The 13,088-nt window shown below is 40.8% G+C and overlaps 1 protein-coding gene and 1 pseudogene across 1 annotated transcript in view; one reads left to right on the forward strand and one right to left on the reverse strand.

Moving 5' to 3' along the window:
• The window catches only part of CDK19 (cyclin dependent kinase 19), a 127,104-nt gene that overhangs the window by 57,348 nt on the left and 56,668 nt on the right, over positions 1-13,088 (forward strand). The window lies entirely within an intron of this gene.
• LOC110596627 lies at positions 12,467-12,911 on the reverse strand (annotated as a pseudogene).

Raw genomic sequence — 13,088 nt, forward strand, 5'->3', positions numbered from 1 at the left:
GGTCAAGGCTGTGGTGAACTGTGATCATGCCACTGCACGTTAGCCTGGGCAACACACAGACCCCAACTCAAAACATAAAAAAAAAGTATGCTCTTCTTGAAGGATCCTTTAGCTACTGCTACTTCCTTCCCCATTTCCTTAGTTCTGCCACCTCCTTTTACCTTACCATTGTCAACCTCTGACTCTTGCAGTGTCTTATCTACTGCTACAGGGACCTCTTCAAAGTAAGGGAGGTAGCTAAGAAAAGACACAGTGGGATAATAGCTGTTTTGCTACACTCACCTGTAAGGAGGCCATTCTGTTCCGTATCATAATCTTATGTTGCTTGACTTGGATATTTTTTCCTACTCATCCAAAAAAACCTCAAATCTTCTACCAAATTGATATTCATCTGGCTAAAATTGTACACAATTCCGAGAAGGGCCACGTGTGAATTATGAGCAGATTTCTCTTTTTTCTCCATGGATTTTCTGTCTCCATATTTTTAAAACACTTAAATCTATTATAACAAAGCAAAGGGTACAAAACCCTCTCTCTGAGCCCTTAATGCCCCTCCTTCCATAGCCATTTGGTTTCTCTTGACCATTAACCATCAAGGGCATCCTAGCCTTTGTTGCTGTCTGGCTTTGTTTCCACTACCAATTTAGTTTGGAAGTGTTTGTTAAATGCCCACACATGGCTGATCTCATTCTTGGTGCAATATGTAACAATGAACAAGACAGACATATCTATCTGTCTTCATGGAACTTAGGTTTTAGTGGAGAAAACTATTCTTTCCAAGCTTCCCAAGTACCTCTAATAGGGGTTAACAACTCTAATAGAGGCTTCTTTTAATACTTGAAATTGTTACCTTTTCTTCCTTCTGGGCGGAAGGAAACCTTTCTTGGTTTTATAAAAATATCCCTTCCTGGGAAAAGGAGGCTTCTACTTCTTTGAGCATGCATTCTGTGTCTGTGTGATCCTTTCTCGTGTTTCTTTTCAGACACTTCAATGCTTTTGCTTTCCAAAAGAGCTCTCTATTAATTACCCTTCTCATCTTCTCTGTAGAACATTTCCTGGGCAATCTCATCTCTGTACTGATGACTCCCAAGTTCTAAAATTCTAAAGTTGACCTCTCTCTCCTGAGCTCCAGCTCCAGATAACCAGGCTTCACTGTCCATATGCCCCGTGCATGGCTTGAATCCATCACGTCTTCTCTGCACTGTAAGCCTTTGATGCTTTTCCTTATTTCTAGCTTGTACCGCCATCCTTTCCACTGCTCACACCATCCGGAGACGTTTGCCCACAGCCTACCAATCACTCAACATTACTGATTCCACCCTGTGCTCTTCCTACCCATCCCCTCCTTCTGTCCTTATTGCCGTTGCCATGGCAGGTGCTGTCCTTCCTTCCTCTCTTGGACTTGTCGGCCTCACTCCGGGCACATGTATATTACCTAAATCTATCTAGTTATGGAGCCCATGCCCTGAGCAACATCTGACTTCTGGGTTACATGAGAATTTAAAATGATAACTAAAAGGATTTTTTGGTACTGATTGTATTCATAATGTGGAATGACTATACACTTTACCAAATAGTTGACATAAGTATATACAGGGTGCTGAAAAATATATACAAATTTAGAGAGTTATCTTTTTATTACTTTCTGAAGTTTAATTGAATTATGTAGCACTGTGTAGTATGTTATTTTCTCAACGTGCTTCTACCATTTTCTTTGACTGTCCTGCCTGCCACATAGTAACACTAGCGTTCATTCAATTAATGTCATCTTTTGAGAGACTGTCATACTTAAAATATGTATACATTTTTTGGTCACCCTGTATATAAAATAGGGAAATATAAATAATACAAGAGATCATTTACTAAATTCCAAATGAGTGGTATAGATCATCTCCAAAGAGATTCAGAAGAGTAAGAGATCATTAAGAGTAAAGCCTTAATGAATGGAAAGGAATGGGAAGCGTTGGATAAAAGGGAGAAAAAGATAGTGGAAGATAAATAGTGATGATACATGAAATTGAAGTTAGTGAAACTAAAGAAAGACAAGCAGATTTTCTGTGATTCCTCTGTATAATATACAGTACATGGTCTGGTTGCCATGTTAATGAAAGCAAAACTTTTTTATTTCGTTCCCTTTAATTTGTTGACTTAACTGTGTTCCTAATCCTGGCAAGTCATTTCGTGGTTATCTACCCTGATCACAATGATGGCTGACTGGGCAACAGACTATGTCTGCACCAGAACAAGCACATTATTTTGAAAACAACAATAGCATACTGGTAATAAACCTTAAAATACATGCTCTGATTATTTTTACATGTATATTTGACCTATTTGGTCTTCTGTCAATATTCTGGAATTTTTAGGTAGCCTAGTATTTTAAGAATGTTTTGGTTACCTCTACATATATATAGACACTCTGAACTTCTTTAATTTTAGTCTTATCCAGTCGAAAGACATTGATGTGTGTAATACATAATGTAAGCCTATTCCAAATATCTGTATATAGGTTCAGTGTTTAGAATCCATTTAAGTCTTAGTGTGTGTTATGCAGCTGTCTTTTTAGAGTTTCTTTCTGAATTTTCATAAATTGTATTGTTTCTTCATTAGCATTTCAATTAATAGTATTTTTTCAAGTTGGTCATATCAAGAATTGACATGTAAAAACTGTGCTTAAGCCGGGCTCGGTGGCTCAGCCTGTAATCCCGCGCCTTTGGGAGGCTGAGGTGAGTGGATTGCCTGAGCCCGCGGGTCCGAGACCTGCCTGGGCAGCGAGACCTCATCTCTACAATAAATCAAAAAATCAGCTGGGTATGGTAGCGCATGCCTGTAATTCCAGCTACTCGGAAGGCTGAGGCGGAAGGATCGCCAGAGCCCAGCAGGTCGAGGCTGCGGTGGCTGGGAGCGGCCACTGCACTCCAGTCTGGGCGACCGAGTGAGACTCCAACTCAAAAAAAAAAAAAATTGTGCTTAATATAAAATGACTCTTGATTTTGAAATGTAAATTACGACATCAAGATTTTTCCTAACCATCCTATTCAGAATACTATTCACATAATATCTTAGAGCAGTGGTTTTCAGACTTTGCCTCTTGGATACTTTCGGACCCTCCTTGATCTGACTTTTTTCTTGTTCATAATCCATGATGTGCATAGTATTTTCAGTTATTTTCTAGTCTAGTCCAGTAGGTGATGTCACTTGTGAGAAAGTACTGGTTGCAATTCAGTAAACTGATTTCATAATTCAGTAATGGAGCAGAAGCTACAGTTTGAAAAACAATACCTTATAGTATATTTTTACAAAAAATAAATTTAAAAAATGCAGAGCAACATAAAGTAGCCATTCATATGTGTTCCTCAGGTAACTCCTATTGATATTATGCATACTAAGAATTCAAATAGTATATCAATTGCTAAATTATTATATTCAAGCAGTACAGAACGATACAATATAAACATTTTTATGGATGTACAGAGGGTGCCAAAAAATGTGTACACATTTTAAGAAAGGAAAAAATCTGTATTAAAATTATAATTTTCAGTAAGGTGAATACAAGTCATGTTTAACTCCTGCAATTAAAAAAGGTGCACAAAGTGGTTACCATCAGCATCCAGATACTTCTGATTATAGCAAACATCACTTAAAATGTGTATACATGTTTTTGGCATACCGTATTTATTTATTTATTGAGTTGGCGTCTCACTGTGTTGCCCAGGCTGCAGTACAGTGGTACGATCACGGTCCACTGCAACCTCCACCTCCTAGGGCTCAGGCAGTCCTTCTGCCTCAACCTCCCAAGTAGCTGGGACTGCACATGTGTGCCACCATGGATGGCTGAGTTTTGGGGTTTTTTGTAGAGATAAGATCTCACTATGTTGCCCAGGCTGATCTCATATTCTTGGGCTCAAGCAATCCTCTTGCCTTGGCCTCCCAAAGTACTGGGATTACAGGTGTGAGCCACCATACCCAGCCTAAAAGAAAAAAATTTAAATCTTTGCTTTCCTTAACACCTGGCCCTTCTGCAGAAAAGTAACTATTATAAGTGATTTTTTTTATGGCCTTAATGAAATGTTTAATGTATATACTATTATGTATGTATCTTTAAAAAAACCAAAGGTATATATTCTGTTTGATCCTTATCGCTTAATATTATATCTTAGTGATCTTTCCACATCAACAATACATGTCTATCTTTTTCTTTTGAGTTGGAGTCTCACTCTGTCGCCCAGACTGGAGTACAGTGGCCGCTCCCGGCCACCGCAGCCTCGACCGGCTGGGCTTCGGCAATCCTTCCACCTCAACCTTCCGAGTAGCCGGAATTACAGGCATGCGCTACCACGCCCAGCTGATTTTTTGATTTATTGTAGAGATGAGGTCTCGCCAAGTTGCCCAGGCGAGTCTTGAACCTGCGGGCTCAGGCAATCCACTCACCTCAGCCTCCCAAAGCCGGATTACAGGCTGAGCCACCAAGCCCGGCTGTCTATCTTATTTTTATCCCATTCTTTTTTTTTTGGAGTTGGAGTCTCACTCTGTTGCCCAGACTGGAGTGCAGTGGCCGCTCCCGGCCACTGCAGCCTCGACCTGCTGGGCTCCGGTGATCCTTCCGAGTAGCCGGAATTACAGGCGTGCGCTACCACGCCCAGCTAATTTTTTTATTTATTGTAGAGATGATGTCTCGCCTGCCCAGGCCAGTCTCAAACCCACGGGCTCAGGCAATCCACTCACCTCAGCCTCCCAAAGGCGTGGGATTACAGGCTGAGTCACCAAGCCTGGCTCCCATTCTTTTTAATAGCTATATAATATTTTATTGTAAGGATAGATCTTAATTTCTTCAACCAGTTTCTTATTGATGCCATTTAGATACTATTAAGCTTTTAAAAAATTTCCCAGTCTTGTAGATAAAAAATATATCTCTATCACATCAATTTGCATTCTTAAATTAAATGAGCTGGTCATATTATCATGTAATTTTTGAATCTTAAAAAGTATTTTTGACTAATTGATATTTTTATGAAATGTTCCCATTCTCTGTCCATTGTACTACAAATTGTTTTTCCATTTTTCTTTTTTTTAAACAACTGGTAATCAATTTACTCTAATAGGTGACTTAAGCATCTGCCCAGGCGACTTCACCTCAACTCTTGGCTCAATACTCAGGGAAGTCATCTGCTTGACGGCCTTGGAAGAACTGTTTAGTCCCTGTGTCACTTGTGGGTGCTCCTCTGGGAGCCAGCCGTGTCATAGAACCTTTGTCCTGAGGGTGTTTTCTTGTGGTGATTCTTCAAGTCTTGGTAGGCCTCTGAATTGGTTCTTTCACTTTGAGAAGCTTTTCCTCTGTGCCTCTGATCCAGTCAACAGCAATCACCTTCTCCAGGGATGTTATGCTGTGCTGGTTAAGGTCATTCTTTTTTTTTTTTGAGTTGGAGTCTCACTCTGTCTCCCAGACTGAAGTGCAGTGGCACACTCCCAGCCACCGCAGCCTCAACTTACTGGGCTCTGGCAATCCTACCACCTCAGCCTTCCAAGTAGCTGGAACTACAGGCGCACACTACCATGCCCGGCTAATTTTTTTGATTTATTGTAGAGATGAGGTCTTGCCAAGTTGCCCAGGCGGGTCTCAAACCCGCAGCCTCAGTCAGTTCACTCACCTTGGCCTCCCAAAGCATGGGATTACAGGCTGAGCCACGGAGCCTAGCCGGTTAAGGTCATTCTAATTCGGTGAATCACCACCTCTGGCTCCACGAGTGTTTCTCCAGTATTTTTAAAAGCTTTGAATGTTGGAGTAGGAGAGCTAACATTCTCAGACTTTTTATCTTAGATATTTGTTATCAATGCAGAGAGTATGTTAAAAGAGATAGGCGCTGTTTGTCTTCAACGAGTTGAACACCTACCATGTATCTGGCTTATGCGAGTCAGTGGAAATGTATAGATGGAAGGCATTCCTGCTTTCTAGGACCTTGCCATCTGTTAAGGGAGACAGATAATTATGGCATGTCATAATTTTATTTACTTAGCAGCTTGTTAAGGGAAAACAGTATTGATGGGAACACAGGAGAGAGATACCTACTTCAGATGAAGTTTCAAAAGTAGTAAATGAGCTCTTTCCAGAAAGTAAGTAGGTGCCAGTCAGGCAAAGACGACGGGGATATTTTTTTATCTTTCCAGGCACAGAGAAGAGTACATGTGTATATAATAGTTAAGGGTTTAATTATCAAGGTGGGAATTAATGAGTCATATTTAAGAGACAGAGTATAGCACTTGGTGATTGAACACTGACTATAAGGTTGTGAGCCTGCCTTAAGGATTGGGACATATTGGCATGATAGCAGGTATGTGAGCACTCAAGGAGGTGAAAGCAGGCAAGTGATGTCAGTTTGCATTTGTGGATTTTGAGGTAGAGGGGGATGTCCATGTAGATGTATATATGCAGAGTTGGAAATCGGTGTTAGTTTATGAGTAAAATTAGGCCCAGAGATTGAGATTTGGGAATTTGGAAGTGGCAGCTACAGCTCAGGGACATGGGCGAGATGTCAAGCAAAACTGTAGGACCAAGGAAGAAAACAGGATTGGGGATAGAATTCTGGAGAATAAGTTGACACTTTTTTTCTTTTTAAGCTGGAGTCTAATAAGTAGGGAATTTTAAGTAAGTTTGCCCCCCCCATTCTATTTCAAGGCGAAAAAAGGAAAAATGAGAAAAAAATAAACATTTGTTGGGAGCTTACTGCTGAAAGAATGCCTAGCGTCAAATACAAATTTAGTTTTGTTTAATTGTGATGGTAGAAAGGTTTTCAACAAGGAGAATTGCAAAAAAAAGGTTTTCTGATTATCCCTTAATGCATCAGAAAATGAGCTAGACTGCCCCTGAGAATTCCAGGTAATTTAGATTTTACTTTGTAAACACATTGTTTTGTTTGTCATATTTCATATTTAAACTTTGTATATTCAGAATTTCATTGACTTATAAGAAGTATATCCCGTTTTCTCAAAATAAACTTACATAAAAGATTAAATATCTCTCTCCAATCAAGTACATGCAAAATTTAGAAGTCAGAGAGAAAAAGAAACCTGATTGTGGCAAAATGGAAAGGAAAATAACTTTCCTGTAGCTGTTTTATTACTATAAAATCTACTAAAGGTGTGTTCCCAGCACTTCAGTAAGGAAATTCCATGGTATTTGCCATCTCAGCCTTATTCTCTATCTGTGATTTGTGATTGCCTGCAGTGGTTAGCTTTGAAGTTTTCACTTAAGTACAGGCATAACAACAGTAACAGCTGCTGTTTATCAAGAACTATACTACACATTCTACATAGATAATCTCATTTAGTCTTCATAACATCCTTGCAAATAGTGGTGGTTATAATAAGAGTAAAAGCTACAGGGGTAACCCCTTCAGGTTCCCTCCCACTGTGGGAGCTTCTCTGTCCTCTCAATAAATCCTGCTTTCTAAAAATAAAAAAAGCTACAGTTTGTCTGATGCTTAATATGTTCCAAGCATTGTTATATACTTAATGAACTTATATTCATTTATTCCTTATAGAAATTGTATGTTTGTAAGTAGATATTTTTCCGTGAGACTCAGGAGGGTTAAGCAACTTACTTAATGTCATACTGCTAGCAAGACTGAACTCTAACTCAATCTCCACATTCTAAGGCCTGTAATTTTTTTTCTCTTTTTTGCGTTATACCTGCTGTTTCGCTGTCACTTCTTCTGAGTGGCTATGGGGAACATTTGCCTCCAAGCCGCTTATGAGTGATACCTAAGCTTGTCACTGAACTAAAATAAAACCAAAACAAAGCCAAAAATGTAGGGTCACCTTGAACCAGAGCTGGATATTGTCTTTCTGGACCCCCTTTTCAGAGAGTGAGTGCCCCTTGCGGAAGGCTGTAACACACATGATGTGCTTGTGAAGACCTGCTTACAGAAGGCCTTTCATGGGTGTCAAGTGTCAAGGTTCAAAGGCTCATTCCTAAATTACAGTTGTAGGAATATTGGAGCATTTTTGGAATTAGGCAACTCTCCTGTTTGCCATAAAATACACCACTTCATTTACCCTCAGTTCTTTGGGAGGGGGAGGAGGTACATTGTAAAAGTGATACACCCAGTGCTTTTTAAATTAGAGTAGTTGACACTGTCCTCAACAAGGGGGGTGATGATGGCCAAATGAGTCAAACTGTTACTTGTAAGAAGGCAACAAGATCAGAAAGTGGGTTTACTTTGAGGTAAGTGAGTTATTGAAGTATAAGAGGACCTTTCCATTCAGAATACCCTTGAAAAAGGAATCAGAGACCCATGGGGGTATCATAGAGAACAGAAAGTGAAAAGGGAAGAAAACTGTGTGGATAAAAACACATATGAGGCCGGGCTTGGTGGCTCAGCCTGTAATCCAAGCACTTTGGGAGGCTGAGGTGAGTGGATTGCTTGAGCCTGAGGGTTTGAGACCCGCCTGGGCAACTTGGTGAGGCCTCGTCTCTACAGTAAATCAGAAAAATTAGCTAGGTGTGGTAGCGCGTGCCTGTAGTTCCAGCTACTTGGAAGACTGAGGCGGAAGGATCGCTGGAGCCCAGCAGTTCAAGGCTGTGGTGGCCGGGTGCGTGCCACTGCACTCCAGTCTGGGTGACAGAGTGAGACTCCAACTCAAAAACACAAACAAACAAACAAACAAAAAACATATGTGAATTCTGGAGTTTTTAGTTTGGCACAAGGCTCCCCAAAACTAAGGTTGGAATTCTAAGATTATGATACATTTAGGACAGTGAAAAGTGGGCACTTTTTATAACTTCTTATGTGCCTTGAGGGGATCAGATAAAATATTGGCATGTTTACAGAACTTCCTTCATTAGGCTCCCTTGAATCGTGTTACTCTGCTGTGAGTATCTGGCTCGGGAAACTCATGGTCTACCCAACTGCTGCTTACATGTGATTACGCAGATTTGTAGTTGCATAATGTCGGCCTGAACAAATATTTTTGAGACAGGAGATCAGAGTCCATTGGTAAAATCTGATGTCGCCAAGAGTTAGAGAAAGTGCAAGCATGGCCATCTCTTTCTTTCCTTGTGTTCCTTCTCAGATAACCATATAAGAAGAAGCTGGTACCCTTTTTGGCAGGTGGATTTCTGGAAAGGGCAATGTTTTGGAGTGTGTGTGAATTTATTATTGTTGTTGTTGTTGTTATTTTGCATTAGGGTCTCACGCCATTGCCCAGGCTGGTGTGCAGTGGCACAATCAAGGCTCATCACAGCCTTCAACTCTTGGTTTCAAGTAATTCTTTCTGTCAGCCTCCTGAGTAGCTAGCTGCCATGCGCCACCACATTTGGCTAATGTTTTTGTTTTTTCCTGTGAAGGTCTTGCTGTGTTTCCCAGGCTGGTCTCGAACACCTGGGCTCAAGCAGTCCTCTTGCTTCCACATCCAAAAGTGCTGGGATTACAGGTGTGAGCCTCTGCACCCAGCCCATAGTTTTAAAAATGATAAGAGTAATGCTCATTGTAGAAATCTTGAAAAAAAAAGAAAAATAGAAAGAAAACTCTTGCGTAATCTCACACCCAGAAATAACTACTATTAATGTTTTGGTGTATTTTCTGTTTTTAAATGTATCATTTCATATTTTACAGATTGTTTTGTATTATGACATTATGACTGTATAGCATAAATATTTTCTCATGTAATTAAAATCTTTTAAGTATGTGTATCTGAGGCTACAATGCCGATGTGCCATAATTTACTTACCAGTTTTCTTACTATTGACCTTCGAGGTTGTTTATTGCTGTCGTTCATTTGCTGCTTTCAGTAAACAGCATAGAAAAGCTAACTTTCTTGTATGCTTTAATAAATAGGAGTAGCAAGCACACCCGTGTGTGATGTTTATCTAGGATCCAGTATTTACTTGTAAACCAACCTTGACAATAACTGCTCTGCTTGAGTTCTTCCGGTCTGTCCCCACTGTCCCCTGTTCCCCTGTTGTCATTGTCTCTAGGAATTTGTTGTGAGTTGCCCTCATGGCCCTTTCAGGAGCCCCCCTTCCCCCGCAGCACGCCTTTACTCTTTGAGTGGGATGCCCGGTGAAGCACCCCTCCTGGGTGCTCAGAGACAGGTTTCTGCTCTTATGTCTCACCAGTGCTCTTGAACGTGAGCCAAGAAGGCGCTGACTGAGAGAACTGCTTGTTTTTAGGCCCAGAGTCGGTGTAGCTTGTGGAGCATCAGTGTCCCTGGAAGCACTATCTTAGATACAGTCTATTCAATTTGTTAACAAATGTTTCAAAACACCTTTGAAAGAGAATAATTTATAAAACGGTTGCAACATTTTATAATGCTACAGGCCATTTACTAGTTTATTTAATGAATAGGAGGAACCAGTTCAGTAGATTTAATTCATTTGACAAATGCTCATGGAATGCTTATTATTTACTAGGTACTATCTTAAGCACTGGGGATATAAAACCAACAAAATTCTTTGCCTTCATGAAGCTTATATGTTAATGGAGAGAGACAGACAATAAATAACATATAAACACCTTCATGTCAGTTCAAGTAACATTCCTGTAAAATGAGTATTATTAAAGGATTGTTTTTAAAAAAGTAAAATTATGACTGTGGAACAGATATAAAATGAACACATTTTAAAGATTTTAGTTAACTTATTGAATGAAGGAACCAAACTGATGTTACAACCCATTCAAAGGAGAATTCTTAGAACAGACATATGACTAGATCAGAGATATTGAAATGAAGTACAGATGTTTCAGACCACTGCAGTAAAGTGAATATTACAATAAAGCAGGTCACACAAATTCTTTGGTTTTCCAGTGCATATAAAAGTTATGTTTATACTATATAGTCTATTAAGTGTGCAGTAGTATTGTGTCTAAAAAGACAATGTACGTAGCCTCATTAAAAATCCTTTACTGTCCAGGATCGGTGTCTCAGCCTGTAATCCCAGCACTTTGGGAGGCCAAGGTGAGGGGATTGCCCGAGACTGTGGGTTCGAGACCAGCCTGGGCAACTTGGCGAGACCTCGTCTCTACAATAAATCAAAAAATCAGCTGGGTGTGGTAGTGCGTGCCTGTAGTTCCGGCTACTTGGAAGGCTGAGGCGAAGTGATCTCCAGAGCCTAGCAGGTCGATGTTGGGGTGGCCGTGAGTATGCCACTGCACTCCAGCCTGGGCGATAAAGTGAGACTCCAACTAAAAAACAAACAAAAACTTTATTGCTAAAAATGCTAGTGATCGTCTGAGTTGCAATCTGTTTCCCTTGGAAGGTCTTGTCTCAATGTTGATGACTGGTGACTGATCAGAGTGGTGGTTACTGAAGGCTGTGGTAGCAATTTCTTTTTTTTGAATTTTATTTTGTTCATTTATGTATTTATGTTTTATTTTTTGGCACTTTCTTAAAATAAGACAACAATGAAGTTTGCCGCATCAATGGACTCTTCCTTTCATGAAAGATTTCCTTGTAGACAATGTAAATTGTCTATTTGGTGACTTATGGAAACAACTATGTATCTGTATAAATATTTAGAAGAACAATATTCACAGCATCTTCACCAGAAGTAGACTGTCAAGAAACTGCTGTTTCTGCTCTTCTGTAAGGGGCCACTCCTCATTCATTTAGGTTTGATCATGAGGCTGCAGCAGGTCAGTCACATCTTCAGGCTCCACTTCTTGTTCTCGTGCTGTTTCCACCACACCTGCAATTACTTCCTCCACGGAAGTCTCAAACACCTCAACATCGTTTATGAGGGTTGGAATCTATTTGTTCCAAACTCCTGTAAATTTTGATTCTCCCTAGAATCACAAATGTTCTTTTTTTTGTTTTTATTTTTGAGTTGGAGTCTCACTCCTTCACCCAGGCTGGAGTGCAGTGGCACGCACGCTCACAGCCACTCCAGCGTCCACCTTCTGGGCTCCAGCGATCCTTCCACCTCAGCCTTCCGAGTAGCCGGAACTACAGACACGTGCTACCATGCCTGGCTAGTTTTTATTTTTATTGTAAAGATGTCTCGCCAAGTTGCCCAGGCTGGTCTCAAACTCAGGCTCTCAGGCAATCCACGCATCTCAGCCTCCCAAAGTTCTGGGATTACAAGCTGAGCCACCGAGTCTGGCCTTTTTTTTTTTTTTTTTTAAGATGAGGAGATATAGTTTATTTAGAAAGTAGAGTAAAGGGGGGAGGGATTCACCTCCCTAATGGAGGGTAGGGGGCCAAAGCTTGGGAAAACATGTCCTGGCCATAGCTCAAAGAGCATATGGCCACATCATAGCTTAGCAAGGTAGTGACCTGGCAATAGCCATGGTAATAGCCACGAATGTTCTTAATGGCATCTAGAATGGTGACTCCTTTCCAGAAGGTTTACAGTTTACTTTGCCCGGATCCTACAAGGAATCTTATCTATGGTAACTACATCTTTATGAAATGTATTTTTTTTTTTTTTTTAGCATTTGTTAGCATTTAATGAACCTCCCTCCGTGTGAATTCAAGCCACCAGGACACAGGCTTCCTCTACACCCTTAATCTTCTCCTCAGCTCTTCTGCTGAAGAATTTGGCTTTCAAGATTACAGGCTGCTCTGGGAGCTTTCCCTTTCCCAGAACTTTGTAGTAGCTTGATCGTACCACATCAATGATGGGAGCAACTCTAGTCTTGTTTTTAGCAGCATTCACCCTTGTCTGCTCACTGACCAGAGTCCACAATTTATCAAGGTTGATGGTTGGGCAGAAGCTCTGGTTCCTCTTTAAATGGTAATGCCTCATGTCAGCTTTCCCAAAGTATCCTGGGTGATATTTGTTGAAATTGATCCTGTGATGATGCAAGCCACCAGCATTACCATGACCTCCTGGGTGCTCTTGGTGCTTGCCGATGCGGCTGTGGTCATGGCTCATGTGGCCCAAAGTTTCTGGGCTTCCTCAGTCTGGATGGCATGGTGGCAGCCGAGACTAAAGAGTGAAATGTATTTTTTTTTTGAGTTGGAGTCTCACTCCATCGCCCAGACAGGAGTACAGTGGCACACTTGGCCACCGCAGCCTCGACCTGCTGGGCTCAGGCGATCCTTCCGCTTCAGCCTTCCAAGTAGCTGGAACCACAGGTGCACACTACCAC

This window comes from Carlito syrichta, unplaced genomic scaffold (assembly GCF_000164805.1).
Source record: "Carlito syrichta isolate Samal-C Ts95f unplaced genomic scaffold, Tarsius_syrichta-2.0.1 Scaffold311768, whole genome shotgun sequence".
NCBI classification, from domain to species: domain Eukaryota; kingdom Metazoa; phylum Chordata; class Mammalia; order Primates; family Tarsiidae; genus Carlito; species Carlito syrichta.